Genomic DNA, 13,847 nt, shown 5'->3' on the forward strand with positions numbered 1-13,847 from the left:
TAACAGATTGCTCTTTTTATAGCATCACTAACATAATGCAATGCCAAGCAATTCTGGGAGATGAATTAGGAGTGGTGGCTGATAGATAAAAAAGGTTTCAAGTAATTTATTTTGCGGAGGGTAACAAGAGTGTAGGATTGGAGCAACTGAAGAATCATTCTACCACTGAAAGTAGGACAGAGTTAGAGGTACAGTGGGGTGTACAACAGACTGGACAGAGAAGATTGAAGCGCATGTGCTTCAACACAGTGACTGCAAAATGAAGCTGAGGTAAGGGACTTACAGATGAAAATCATTGTTTTTTTCAAATAAAATATTGAGGAATAGAGAAAGCCTGACGGTTTGTACTGGCACACCAATACAGAAATAGAATTTAATGGAAGATATGGGGTCTGATTCAGTGACTGCCCAGCGTGGATCCAGGGACGCTGGATGAATAGCGAAGCGGGCAAAATGGAGATTCACACCGGGTGCAAACCAGTTTGTGATTCGTCTGGCCTGCACCCGATGGTGCGTTCTGGATCTCATCCAAAAATGGCGAGAATATCATTAACCCTAATTTGCATTCATTTCAGCCTTATTAACGAGATTGAAGCCAAATGCAGCGGCCTCCCGGGAATTACCTGACTAATCAGCAGGAAGTCAGGTGGGCGTCTTTTAGCACTCCTTTTCAAAAACGGGAAGCTGGTGCAATGATTGCTGAGGAGAAGTGAGGGGGTGAGTAGCCATTTCCGCTCTCCGGCATGCAGCTCAAGGGCACCGGAGCTGCTACCCCATTGCTCAGGGGGGCCTTCAGCTTCAGGAGGATTGGGCTTGGTTGTGGGGCTGAGGTGTTCCAGGTCAGGGGTCGTCGCTGGGAGGGGAAGGGGATTTGTGAAGGGCTTTGCATCTGTGAGGCCTGCAAGACATATTAAAATATTGCGGATGATGTGTTATGTACTCTGAGATAACACAGACTGCAACTCGATGCAGCTTTGACCAAAAGATACTCCAGAAATTGAAGTAAGTTCAGTGTGATTTATTGAACCATTAGCACAGTTCTCTATGAGTTTGACTCTCCTGCTAATCTTGCTATAGTAACTCAGTCTAACTAACCAGTCTGCTCTAAGCCACGTGGTGGGTATGATGCTTCTGATCTGCCCCTGTCCTTCTCTCTAAGTGTCGCCTGTGGGAAGAGACAGAGCATGTGTGCCCTGTCCTTTTATATATGGTTTTGTAATGCCCCCTTGTGGTAGTGACACCTCTGGGTGTCTTAACTGCCCATTGGTTGTGTCCTATTCTATGTGTTCATTAGCTGTATGTCTGCATGTCATGACATCTCAAGTGCTCCCTCTAGTGTTTACTTAGTTGTAGTGTATTTACATTAACATCTTGTGTATTTACAGTGATGCATATCACCACAGCGGAGACTCATAACAAGGGCAAACACAGCTGCAGCCTGTCTGCCCTATCAAACTAACCCAGGACAGAGGCCTCATGCAGCTTCCCTCCTTAAAGTCAATTTCACCCCTTTGATTGTGAGCAGTTGAATGCTATTTCAAATGAGGAATTAGCCTTGTGATAGCATCTCACAATCCTCGGGCTGGATTCTCCTCAAATGGGGCTATGTCCCCACACCGGCGGAAAAACACTGCTGTTGCATTCCTGAGTTTCCTCAAAAAAAGAGAAACCAATTCAATGCCCTGCAGGGGGCTAGCAGGGACCCGGAGCGATTTACGCAGCTTTAGCTGTGGAAGCAGGCCCCCATACTTCTGGTCTGGAGTCTGCATAAGTGCATGGCGGAGGCCCAGAGCGGCCACGCTGAGCACCATGGCGGACTCGGACTGCGGAGGCAGCTCCGAAATGTAGGCCCCCCCCCCCCCCCCTCCGATCGGCTGCGCGAACCGGCCTGATATGTCTCCCGGCTGTCCATAAACCCTCCCCTGGTGATCGATCCGCTGACCCCCCCTCCCCCAAACCAGGACAGCCGCGAACTGATTCCGCAGCCGCCACGCGAGGTTCCCGAACGGCAATCGGTGGTTAGAACCACGCCATCGGGAACTTAGCCGGCTGGGAGCAGTGGATCGCTGGGAGGGCCTCTGGCAATGGCCCCCCCCCAGCCGCGTGGAGTAATTTGTGAGAAGGCCGATTCTCGGGTCCTGGAGAATCGCCGGAGCAGCGTCGGGCACAATTTCGGCGCGACAGTTGATTCTCCGCCCCCGTGCCAAACGCGATTTTGGTGCAGGGCTTTGGAGAATCCAGCCCCTCAACTCCACCTCAACTCCACCGAAGTTCCACCTCGAAGGAACAGTTGAGAGGATGATTAGTGCACTGCATGTCCAGCAAACTTTGATGCCTGAAGAGTGTGCCTGTAGTCCAGGAACGTCAGTACAATATAAGCAGCTGCCAACAGTCAAACACTAAAGAGAAGGGCTACAGCACTGATAACACACATAGCCAAAGAGTAAGTGCGTAGATGGATAGAGGGATGAGCAACGCCTCCCTAATGTTCCCAGCAGAGGTCTGGGGTCTAGGCCCTCCTAATGTGGCCGCGGGTGAAAGTGAAGGGCAAGATTTACTAGCACAACTAGCTCACTAGATGGCACTCTGAGAAAAGGCAGGACAGTCATGGTAAGGGTGCGGAAGGCTTGGGGGATTTGAGGGTCCTGGGATTGAAGACCGAACTGATTGTTGGTCACTCTCCTCCAAATCCTTTCGATAAAACAATTTTTGCTGGTTTGGATCATGCGGAGGCTGCCCTCACTGAGCTTGTCAAAAAAAAAACGATAATCGCTTATTGTAACAAGTAGGCTTCAAGTGAAGTTACTGTGAAAAGCCCCTAGTCACCACATTCTTATGCCTGTTTGGGGAGGCTGGTACGGGAATTGAACCCGTGCGGCTGGCCTGCCTTGGTCAGCTCAAAGCCAGCTCTTTTGCCCTGTGCTAAACCAGGCCCTGTGGCAGTTGATGTGGGTTGAAGGCAGCAATGCCATCAGAGGCTGGAGGTGGCACCTCATGTGCAGGGGGCCGCCACACGCCCTGAAGACTCAGGATGAGGAGGGAGCCATAAAGGGAGGTGAGCAAAGGCTCAGTGCGTACAGGTGTCGTTCATGCTTCCATGCACTGGCAGTCAGCATATGTCGCAGAAGCCTCCATCTCAGCAGGGAGACAGTGCTGCACCTGTGGAAGAGGAGGATACCTGTTCCCAATGACCGTGAAGGTCATGGCTGTCCTCGACTTCTATGCCACCAGGTCATTCCAGGGCTCGAGTAGTGTCCCATGTTGTATCTTGCAGTCATCTGCCCACTGGCAGCTGACAGATGCCCTGTATGCCCGGGCATCAGATGATATCAACTTCGACCTGGACCAAGCCCACCAACATGCCCAGGCTGCAGGATTTGCCGCTAGTACTGGGACATCCAGGTCCAGGGGTCGAGCGTTGGCACGCATATAAGCACCGGGGCAACAGGATGTGCCCTGTATTAATAGGAAATAGTTTCAGTCCCTGAAAGTTCAGACTGTGTGTGACCACCATCTCAGAATCATGCACGTGTAGGCCCGCTATCTTGGGAGCATGCATGATAGGTACATCTTGGGCACTCGGAGATCCCTAGTATTTTCAAAGACTACTCCAGGATACGCGTTGGCTAGTGGGGGACAAGGGATACCCACCGAGATCCAGGCTGACAACACGGGTGCGGGAGGCCTGAGACTGAGGCGGAGATCGTATGAGGCCAATGCTGCCACCTGTGCTGTCATTGAGTGGTGCATGGAGGTACTGAAAATGTGGTTTTGATGCCTTGACTGATCTGGTGGTGCCCTGCAGTACAGCCCCCCAAAGTGCCTCCCGCGTTGTGGTGGTCTGTTGTGCCCTCCTCAATCTGGCACAGCAGTGGGGCAACCCCCCATTTCTTCCCCATTCCCCCTCCCTATTTACTCCATCCACTCCCCCATTCTACCCCACTCCCATTTACCCTCATTTACTCCCACTCACCCCATTTCCCCCCACACACACCCATTTCCCCAATCACTCATTTCCCCCCACTCCCCCACATTCCTCCCCACTTCCCCCATATCTGCCCCACCAGACACCACCATTTTCTGCCCCCAACCCCCGCTAATCACACCGCCCCCTCCCCGACCATCTTGCTCCATCCTCCAAGGGTCTGTGTAACTTCACTCCAGGGCCTGTGTTGGCACTGTCAGCGGTCACTATTCAAGGAAGGAGGGTGATGACTACTTGCCATGAGGAAGGTTCTGGTGCCTCAGGATTATACAAAGCCTAATTCCTGTCTGTCTTTCTGCTGACAGTGTGCTCACATCTGTCCTCAGAATGGAGCCTTTTGGGGGGGGCAAGCCCGCTAGGAAGATTAATGTGACAGAGGCTTCACGTATATAGGTTGTGACATGTTTTAATAGAGAACATTTTTATATGAGGATTTCCATGCCCGCTACCTACAGATAGTGAGACCCCCCCCCCCCCCCCCCCCCCCCCCCCCCCCCCCCCACCTCCCCCACTGCCGCCGTGGGCCGACTCAGTGCTCCTCACTCTTCGTCATCTTCTGTGTTCTACTGTTATGTCTAGATGGGTCCCCAGGATACCATCGGAGTTTGAGGCAACCTGCTGCTTTCTCCGCCCTATGGCCTTCAATGACCATGGCAGATGTCTTCTGGAGGGCCTGGAGCCGGAGGGCCCCGGCCGAATGGAGCTGGAGGGCCTTGGCTGACTTCCTGGTGTCACAGGCGGTGGCGTGTCTCACTGATCTGCCATCTGCCCTTGAGGTGCATCAGTGTCAGGAGGTGGAGATTCAGAAGAGCACAAGACCACCATAGTCTCCTTGATGGCAGGCCCTGGGCTGGCCTCCAGCGCTTCCTCCTCCCTGAGGGTGCTCGTAAGGCCCTGGGGGGAATCAATGGGTCAGTCTTCTAAATGGCATTGAGGCCCTTAGTCATCGTTGTCATAAACTGAGTCATGCCTTGGACATCAACATTCAAGGCGCGGACATCGTACTCCAGGTTTTCCACTGCGGTCGGCACCCTAGTAATGTTGGCCTCGGTGCTATGCATTGTCGGCACCATCATCTGTGCCTGAAGGTTTTGGAACACCTCCAAATGGCCTTGCAGAATGTTGCAGACACCCCCATCTGAATTTCATGGCTCTGTCCAATCGTTTGCATCAGCGCTGGGAAAACCTTATCCAGAGGCTCGGCATATGGTTGGGACCCAGCTATGTCCTGGGATCCAGCAGATCTCCAACTGCTGTCGCTTTTGGCTGTTTCTGCCTCCACTTGATGTACACCATCAGATGTGTGGTGCACACCAGATTGTGCACCGAAGCCTGTCCACTAATGTTGCCCACCAAGTTGTGTGTCTCTGCACTGGTGGAAGGCGTAGGTGAATGCTGTGACACATCACCCATGTTATCCTCGGAGCTCTCTCTAAGGTGTTTTCTTGTGGGGGGGCGGAGTGAGGTTCGACTCCGGTGACCCGGCCTCATCAGATGGTGATCCTGCAAGAAAATGGTCATGTGGTCAGTGACAGGGAAGAATAATTTTGTGGAACATAAACAACTCACTTGAGACAGAATGAAGGGAAGGTGGATCCTCACCTCTCTGCCACATGCCAACCTCGCTGCCCGTGACCGCTGTCTCCTCAGGCAAACGCGCAATCTCCTGAATCAGTCCTCATAGGGGGTGAGAACTCAGATCTCTGGGAGTCCTCCCCCTGTCCTCGCCCTTTCCTGTTTATTCTGGGCTATCTTCACCTGCAGGGACAAAAAGAGGGCATGTTGAGCTGCAGGCTTGATGGGTCGGGGGTCTATAACATATGGTATGTGTGGGAACTGCCCTAGACATGAATGGGTTGTGCTGGTGAAGCCTGGGGGTTCTGAGGTACAAGCTTAAAGATCGAATGTAGGGAGGGTGTGGGGCATCAGCTAGTAAATTGGGGTGGAAGAGGGGGTTTGGGAATTTGAGTGGTGGCAGGCAGAACTGATGCCAGAAGAGAGGTGGTAACGTACCCTTGCAGCTTATTGGAGATCATTCGTCTGCTTCCTACATTGGACTGTGGTCCTTCTGGTCATGCTGCCCGCACTGAAAGCTGCTGCCACTGCCTCCCAGGTGGCATTGCTGACCCTGCTGCTGGTTCTCCGTTCCCTTGGAGAATCAGGGTGACCCACCTCTCATCCACAGCATCGAGAAACTTGGCCAGGTCGGCACTCCCAAAACGAGGAGCAGGTCTGCGCGCTGCCATGCTTGTGTGTTGAATGGGTGTGTGGGTGTGAGTGCTGAGGGTGCGTTTAAAAACAGATTCCCCCTTGTTAGCAGCAAGCAACTGAGGCACGCGTCAGGCGAATCAGATGGCGAGGGAGCGAGAAATGTCGAGATTCTAATGGGGGGACTTTTTTTGGCACTAAGTGCCGCTGAATACAGGCCGCGATCTCGCCAACGTGGCTGATGCGAAACACCCCACCAAATGCACCCAAAACGATAGTTTAGCTTTTGTCTGCTGGATCACGCCTATGATGTGCCAGAATGTTTTGAATAAGTAGTAATTTGTGAAGTTGGAATATGGGAGACCTGGAAGGAGTGCATTCGGACAATTGAATACTACCCGGTACTTTTTATTAACTTTTCAATGTTAGCATTATAATACAAATAATTCAGCTCTGCATTAGTTACATTCCAATATAATTTCAATAGAATAGGAACCACCACTTGTTTTTGTTCAAGGCAATATCTTATAGCGTTAAAGTTCTATCAATAACCATAAATTAAACCATTTCAGAAGGTCATTGGGCTGAGGTGAGTCGGTTACAGAGAAAGGGGCAGGAAGCTGACAAGAACTCATTGACTTCCACATTGAACTTAAGATAATTTGTTAATGCTCAGAAAACCACTGCAGGACAGGTGGCTCTAGGATTTAAAATGTTAAAAGGTAATTCATCGTATTTTGACATGGGATTTTGCCTTTAACTCTGAGTGCATGGCTTTCCTGAGATTTGTCAGGTAAAACAAGGTAAGTGGCACTTGGAGGTTGATGGTGCTGACCAATTGCCAGATAAGAAATAGTTCCTTGCTTCAGTAAAATAATTTTGTTCACTGGTCTTGTTCTGAGAGCATGGTTTCATTGATTTAAAATCATTCCCAATGTCCTGGAGGTAATATTGGCAGTAGTGGAGGGATTTGCTTTGATCTGCACCCCCTTGACGTCAGCCTTCAGGGCAGCATGGATGTCGCTTATGCAGATCTGTCTTGGATCTCAAAGGAGGAACATGATAGCGACACCAATAATACCACCAGTAGCAGATTGCTGCCTTCTTCTCAACCACCTGCTGCACCACAAGACAGATGGGACCAAGGCAGACCTACAGCTTGTCCGTGAAAATATCACATCCAAAGTAGAAGCAGAAGTAGGCCATTTGGCCCCTCCAGCCTGCTCCGCCACACAATAAGATCATGGCTGTTCTCTTTGTGTTTCAAGTTCCACATTTGCATCTACTCCGGATAACCTTTAATAATTCCCTTGCCCAACAAGAATCTCTACTTAAAAAGTGTTCAATGGTTCCTCTTCCACCACCTTCTGAGGCAGAGTTCCAAAGCTGCACCAACCCCTGAGAGAAAAGAATTCCTCATCTCTGTCCTAAAAGGACACCTCCTAATTTTAAAATAGTGCCCCCTTTTTCTGGACTCACAAGAGGAAACATCCTGTCCACCTTGTCAAGTCCATTAAGGATCTTTAATTCTTCAATCAAATTACCCCTCAGTTTTCTAAACTCCAGTGGAAATGAACCCAGCCTACCCTCATAAGACCGCCCACTCATTCCAGGTATCAATCGAGTAAATCCTTCCCCACCAAACAGCCTTAAATGCATTTACATCCTTCCTTAAATAAGGAGATCAAAACTGCAGCATCATTCAAGAAGTGGAGCCTCGCCAATGTCCTGCAGAAGTGAAGCATAACATCCTTATTTTTATGTTCAATTCCCTTCAGAATAAAGGACAGCATTCCATTTGCCTTCTTAATTACATTGCTTTTAGTCTAGGTGCGCAATGTAAAGTTTCTAAGTGTCATTTCAGGCAGGTTTGGCTGGGAGTTTCTGCCTGACTCTGTCGGTGAGTTCCCCACCGCTATTTAACCGCACTTAATCACATATTTGGGAGCAGGAGGGGCTTCTCTCCAGGCTAATCCCACACTTAGGGTGTGATTTAATAGCCGTGTTGTGCTTGAGCGAGAACGTGATGAGGCCATTAGATCGTGGGAGAGAACAAAATAGAGAATCACGCCGGGCGCTGATTAGTTTGCGATATAACCGGCCAACTACCTTTGGCGAAATCAGGATCCCACCGTGGCATGGCAAGACACCAATAATCATCACTTAAGGCGAATCTCCATGCAGCTAACGGGAATGAGCCCCTATCTATCAGCCTCCTGTGATGTAACCACCTCTCTAGCAAGTGGTCACGTGGGTGCCGATTTGTATACCTTTTTAAAAACCTGAAGCTGGTGGAATGGTTGCTGCGGGGATCCGAGGAGATGAGGAACCATCTTCGCCCCCGGGCAATGAGTTAGAGGGCATTGGGTTGCTGTCCCAGTTCTGGGGAAGGGGTGGGGTGACATGGGAGCCCCTGTGGGAGGCAGCCTTGGTCGGGCTGACATCGGTGGGGGAGGGGGGGGGGTGGTTCCAAGCAATATCCATGAGTTAAAACCATTTTAACAAAGACAGCAGTTTAAATTCTCTACAGCAATAGGTGTTACTTTGAAATCATCAAGTGAGCTGAAGACATTCTTTAGCTTGTAGAGACAGAGATCAGAACATCTTTTTGCGTTGAGTTTGCTCTCTAACACTAAAAACAAAATCAAAAACAGAGCCACAGAGCAGCTTTTCAGCTCACAATGAAAGTAAAAGACAGAAAGACAGCCCGGCTACACCCACACACTGACATCACTGCAGCTATTTGATAAACACCCATTTCTTACATGACAGTGCCATATAGCATGTGGGTGTTACTGCCTAGCATCCCAATCAGAGCATAATAATAATAATAATAATCTTCATTAGTGTCACAAGTAGGCTTGCATTAACACTGTAATGAAGTTACGGTGAAAATCCTCTAGAAGCCACTGTACAGCGCATGTTCAGGTACACTGAGGGAGAATTCAGAATATCCAAATCACCTAATAAGCGCATCTTTTGGGACTTGGACACTGTAGCTGAACACTGTAGCAGGAGGCAACACCAGGGACGCAGCAGCAAACGTCCGAACAACCAAGTGGCTGGGCCCCAGCATCGAGGACATCTCCGAGTGTATGCACTGGTAAGCGGACCAGCACCCGACCCAGGTAACATTATGTGTGGGTGTCTGGGATACAGGGTATGGAGTCTGGTGACAGGGAATTTGTGGGCAAGATGTTTCGGACGGCAGGGGATGTGGGGGGTGGGTGGGTGGGCGTGGAGAGAGGGAGCAATGGGGGAATGGAGGGTCCTGGGGTGGAAGACACCACTGGTCACCAGTCTCACACCCTCGACAATGTCTTACAGATATTGCACAGGATGGATGATATCTTGGACCCTGCGAAGGCTGCCCTCATGGTGCTGCTGGCAGGTCAGGCGGCCAGAAGCCGGAGAATGCGGCAGCAGCAGCGTCGACAGAAACTTGGATCATTGGCCCATGTGAAAGCCCCACCCCACACCTGAGGACTTGGCCGCCAGTAAGGCCAGGGAGGCACCCAGAAGGTGAGGTCGGCGATGGCCCAAGGTGTACAAGCGTCGCTGGTCTTTCGAACATCTGAAGGACAGGTGTGCCATAGGAGGCTCAACAAGGAGACAGTATGGCACCTGTACCAAATCCTCGTGGATAACTATCAAGATCACCACAGCCCTGAACGTCTACACCTCGGAATCATTCCAGGACTCGAGCAGGAACATGTGTGGCATCTCACAAGCTACAGCCCACAAGTAGATCCATAAGGTTCATTGTACCAGGCACAACAAGCCGCCTGAGAAGCAGGATTCTCTGCCATTGCCAGGATGCCCCAGGTTCAGGGGGTAATAGATGGCACGGTCGCCTTACGTGCACCAGACCGTCTGGAAGTGCCCTTCATCAACAAGAAGGGGTTCCACTCCCTGAACATCCACCTCTCCCTTACCCATCCTCCCATCCCACCCACACATTCCCCCACCACCCTGTTCCACTTTCACAGAGTCTGTGTAACAGGGTGATGGGACTGTGTCGGCACTGTCAGCGGGTCACTGTCGAAAGCAGAGGGGTGATGATAACCCGTTGAGAGCTGAGTGCTAGTGCTCTTCATCTATGCCATAGTCTGACTCCTGCCTGACTGCTGAGTGCCTGGGTGAGGAGGGCATGGAGCCCATGACCTTCATGCCCAAGGGCTGGGGCAGGGGATTGATAGTTGGCTCGCATAGCAGACGAAAGTGCCAGAGGCATCATATTTCTCATGTGAATTTTTTTTAATGCCCTCGGAGATGCTTCTCAGTGATTGGGACATGCTCTGGAGCGCCTCGGCAATGCCCACCTGAGACTGGGACATGCTCCACAGCGCCTCATCAAGGTCCATGTGGGACTGCGACATGTCTCCCAGTGACTGGGACACGCTGTGGAGGCACTCAGTCATGGCTATCCACGACTGCACAACGCCTTGGACACCTCCACTCAGGGCTGATGTCGCTCTCCACTGCAGTCGCCACCCTAGCTGTGTTGGCCTCGGTGCCAAGCATTGCCGGCGCCATCTCCTGTGCCCAATCAGCTATGGACCTGCTGGCATGTCGCTGACATCCCCCTCAGAATATCACGGCCGCACCCAATCGACTGCCTCAGTTCCGGGTAAACCTGGTCCAGAAGCTCAGCATCTGACTGGGACCCAGCTGGGCCCTGGGATCCAGCAGACCTCCGACTGCTGTCTCGCCTGGACATTTGTGCCTCCATCTGATGTGCCTCAGCAACTGTGTGGTGCTCACCGGAATGTGCTCCAGAAGCCTGACCTCTACTATTGCCCACCGGGGTGGGTCAGTCTGGATTGGTGCAGGGTGGGGATGACAGCTGTGCCGCGAATAAGGTGTTCTCCTCGGAGCTCCCCTCTGAGTTGTTCTCATGGGAGGCTGGGGGGTGGACGGGGCAAGCCGGATGGGCCAGCACCGTCGGTTGGAGATCCTACGGGAGAATGGATACGTGGTCAGTAGGAGGGATAAGTAAGTCTGTATGGCATTAACAACTTATGTTATTCTCTAAGTCTGAATAAAGATTGTAGACTTCCAATTAACACAAATACTTTATTCTGTGGGTTTGTTCTGTTCCCACAGCTTAACTAGATTTTATACAGTCAAGAGGTATGACCAGTGACGCTAAGGTAAGCTGCCTATGCTGAGCTGTCTCTGTCTGCTGCTGCTCACTAGCCCTGTGCTTCTGAAAGAGGCGGATCCTCCCTTGGGCTGGACCCCTTATACCCATCTCTGATGCTGCCCTCTAGTGATGCTGTGGCTGTTACATCTGTCTGTAGTCCCTGGTGTATGTGCAGATGTATGTACAGATGTACAGATCACTGCACAACTCATGTGTAGCAGGCCGTCTGGGTGGTGGCTGGTGGATTCACACCTCTGCGCCGTACGCAGACCTCTCTGTCGGTGACCGATCTGTCCTCGGCCAGCCCCGCAACCTCCAGGGCCCGTTCCTTGGAGGGAGTGAGGACTCTGATGTCTGGGCCCACTCCTGTCTATTGTGGGCCAACTTCTCCTGTGGGGACACAGAGACTGTGTTCCTCCCTGCTGGGGATAAAGTCCCCATGCTGGCGGGAGAACCGGCACTAACCACTCCGGCATCAACAGTCCCCAAAAGTGCGGAATTCTCCAAACGTTTGGGGGTTAGGTGGATGGCGGAGGGGTTGGTGCCGCTCCAATCGGTGCCGAAGGGCCGGCGTGATCTCGCGCATGCGCAGAACTGCCGGCGTTGTTCCACGCATGCGCAGACCAGCCAGCGTATTTTTGCGCATGCGCGGGGGTTTCTCTTCTCCGCGCTGGCCCCTGTAGGGCTCTGCCATAGCCGGCACAGAAAGAAGAAGTGCCCCCACGGAACAGGCCCGTCGGTGGCCCCGATCGCGGGCCAGGCCAACATGGGGCCTCCCCCGGCGTCGGATCCCCCCGCAACCCCCCTCTCCCCAAGAATCGCCCCCGCTGACTTACCTGCCAGGTCCCGCAGTGTGGGACCTGCGTAACCCAAGCCGGCGGGACTGGCCAAAATCAGACGGCCGGGGCCCGGAGAATTGCTGGGGGGGGGGGGGGCGGGGCATTGCCAATGGCCCCCGACTGGCATGGCGTGAATCCCGCCAGATTCACCGGATTCACCGGCGTGAATTCCAACCCCCGCCGCCGGAGAATACAGCAGCCGGCGTCGGGGTAGGATTCGCACCACCCCCCGGGATTCTCCGACCAGGCATGGGGTCGGAGAATCCCGCCCAGAGGGTGCATTGCGAGCCGCACGCTTCGTTCATTGTGGGGGCGTGGAGTATGGGGGGGGGGGAATATGGGGGAGATGGGGAGTATAGTGGGGGAATGGGGTGTATAGCCGGGGAAGGGGGATGGGGTGGCATGGATGGCACAGCTGGACATGGGTGGGTTGGGACACGGTACAGTGCTGGACGGTGGCAGTGCCAGGTGCATGTTCACAAGGGGGTGGGGGAACGGAGGTGACTGCCGGAGGCAGGGGCGAGGGAGGTGCCAGGGGGCCGATGTCAGCCCACACTTGCGGCCCATTGGAGGTCGTTGATCTACTTACACCACTGGGTGCCAGTCCTCCTGGTGATGCTCCCCAAACTGTCAGTCGTTGCCACTTCCTCCCGGGTGGCACTGGCTGCCCCATTACTAACCCTCCGAGACCCATCGGGGGAACAGGGCCTGGTCTGAACTGCGTCCAACAATCTGGCCTGGTTGGCAATCCCGAATTGTGGGGTTCATCTCCTCAGTGGAATGGCTGCGAGCTGTGTGGGGTTTGCACTACAGGATCCATTTAAGTGCTGCTCTCCCTCATCTTGCAAACATACTTTTTCTCGCCCCACTCCACCTGAAGAGACATGGACTTTGGTCAACAGGCAGCCATGCTCGCTATCTCCCTGGCTGCTGCTGCCATTGCGAATGTACGGAGGCTAGATCTCCAGGGCCAGCCAGGGGAGAACTGTGCACAATAGGAGCCAGCCCCAGAAGAGCAGGGGCCAGCCAGCCGAACGTTGAACACACCCAGGAGTAGGCTCTGCATCCAACCACATTTATATCGGCGGTGCCTCTGCTTCGAGGAGCTGCCAGATTGTGTGTGCCGACAATGATTCCAGCTCACCAGAGAGCCAGTGCGCCACCTGTTCCAGATGGTGGCGAACCTTGGGGGTATATAGGAGGACACCCACTTCCGTTGGCCTTCAAGCTGACGGTCGTCCTGAACATTTATGAGTCCTACTTATTCCAGGGCTCGAGTGGGGACCTGTGTCAGATTTTGTAAACATCTGCACACAGGTGCAGCCACGCTGTCATGGATATCCAAAGTGCTTTGGCATCAGACTACATGGATAAGGGTTTCCTTTAAAGTAAGACCTCATGATCGAGGTCTCATTCCTGAATTCCTGCCTTCCTGAATCATCTGTCCGTTTGTTTGTATTTGAAGTGATTTCTTTCTGCTTTTATGTTTACTGCTTTTATTGCCATGTGTTTGACCCTTATATGTATTGTTTGATATTTTGTTTCTAGGTTTTAATTCAAGTGTATTCAAGCGAATAAATAGCAATAAAATTGTATTTTTGACACCTCCTATCAACCTGATTATTGACTCTCATTAGAAGGTAAAATAAGACTCCAACAGTCCCCTAGT

This window comes from Scyliorhinus canicula, chromosome 4 (genome assembly GCF_902713615.1).
Source record: "Scyliorhinus canicula chromosome 4, sScyCan1.1, whole genome shotgun sequence".
Lineage (NCBI taxonomy): Eukaryota > Metazoa > Chordata > Chondrichthyes > Carcharhiniformes > Scyliorhinidae > Scyliorhinus > Scyliorhinus canicula.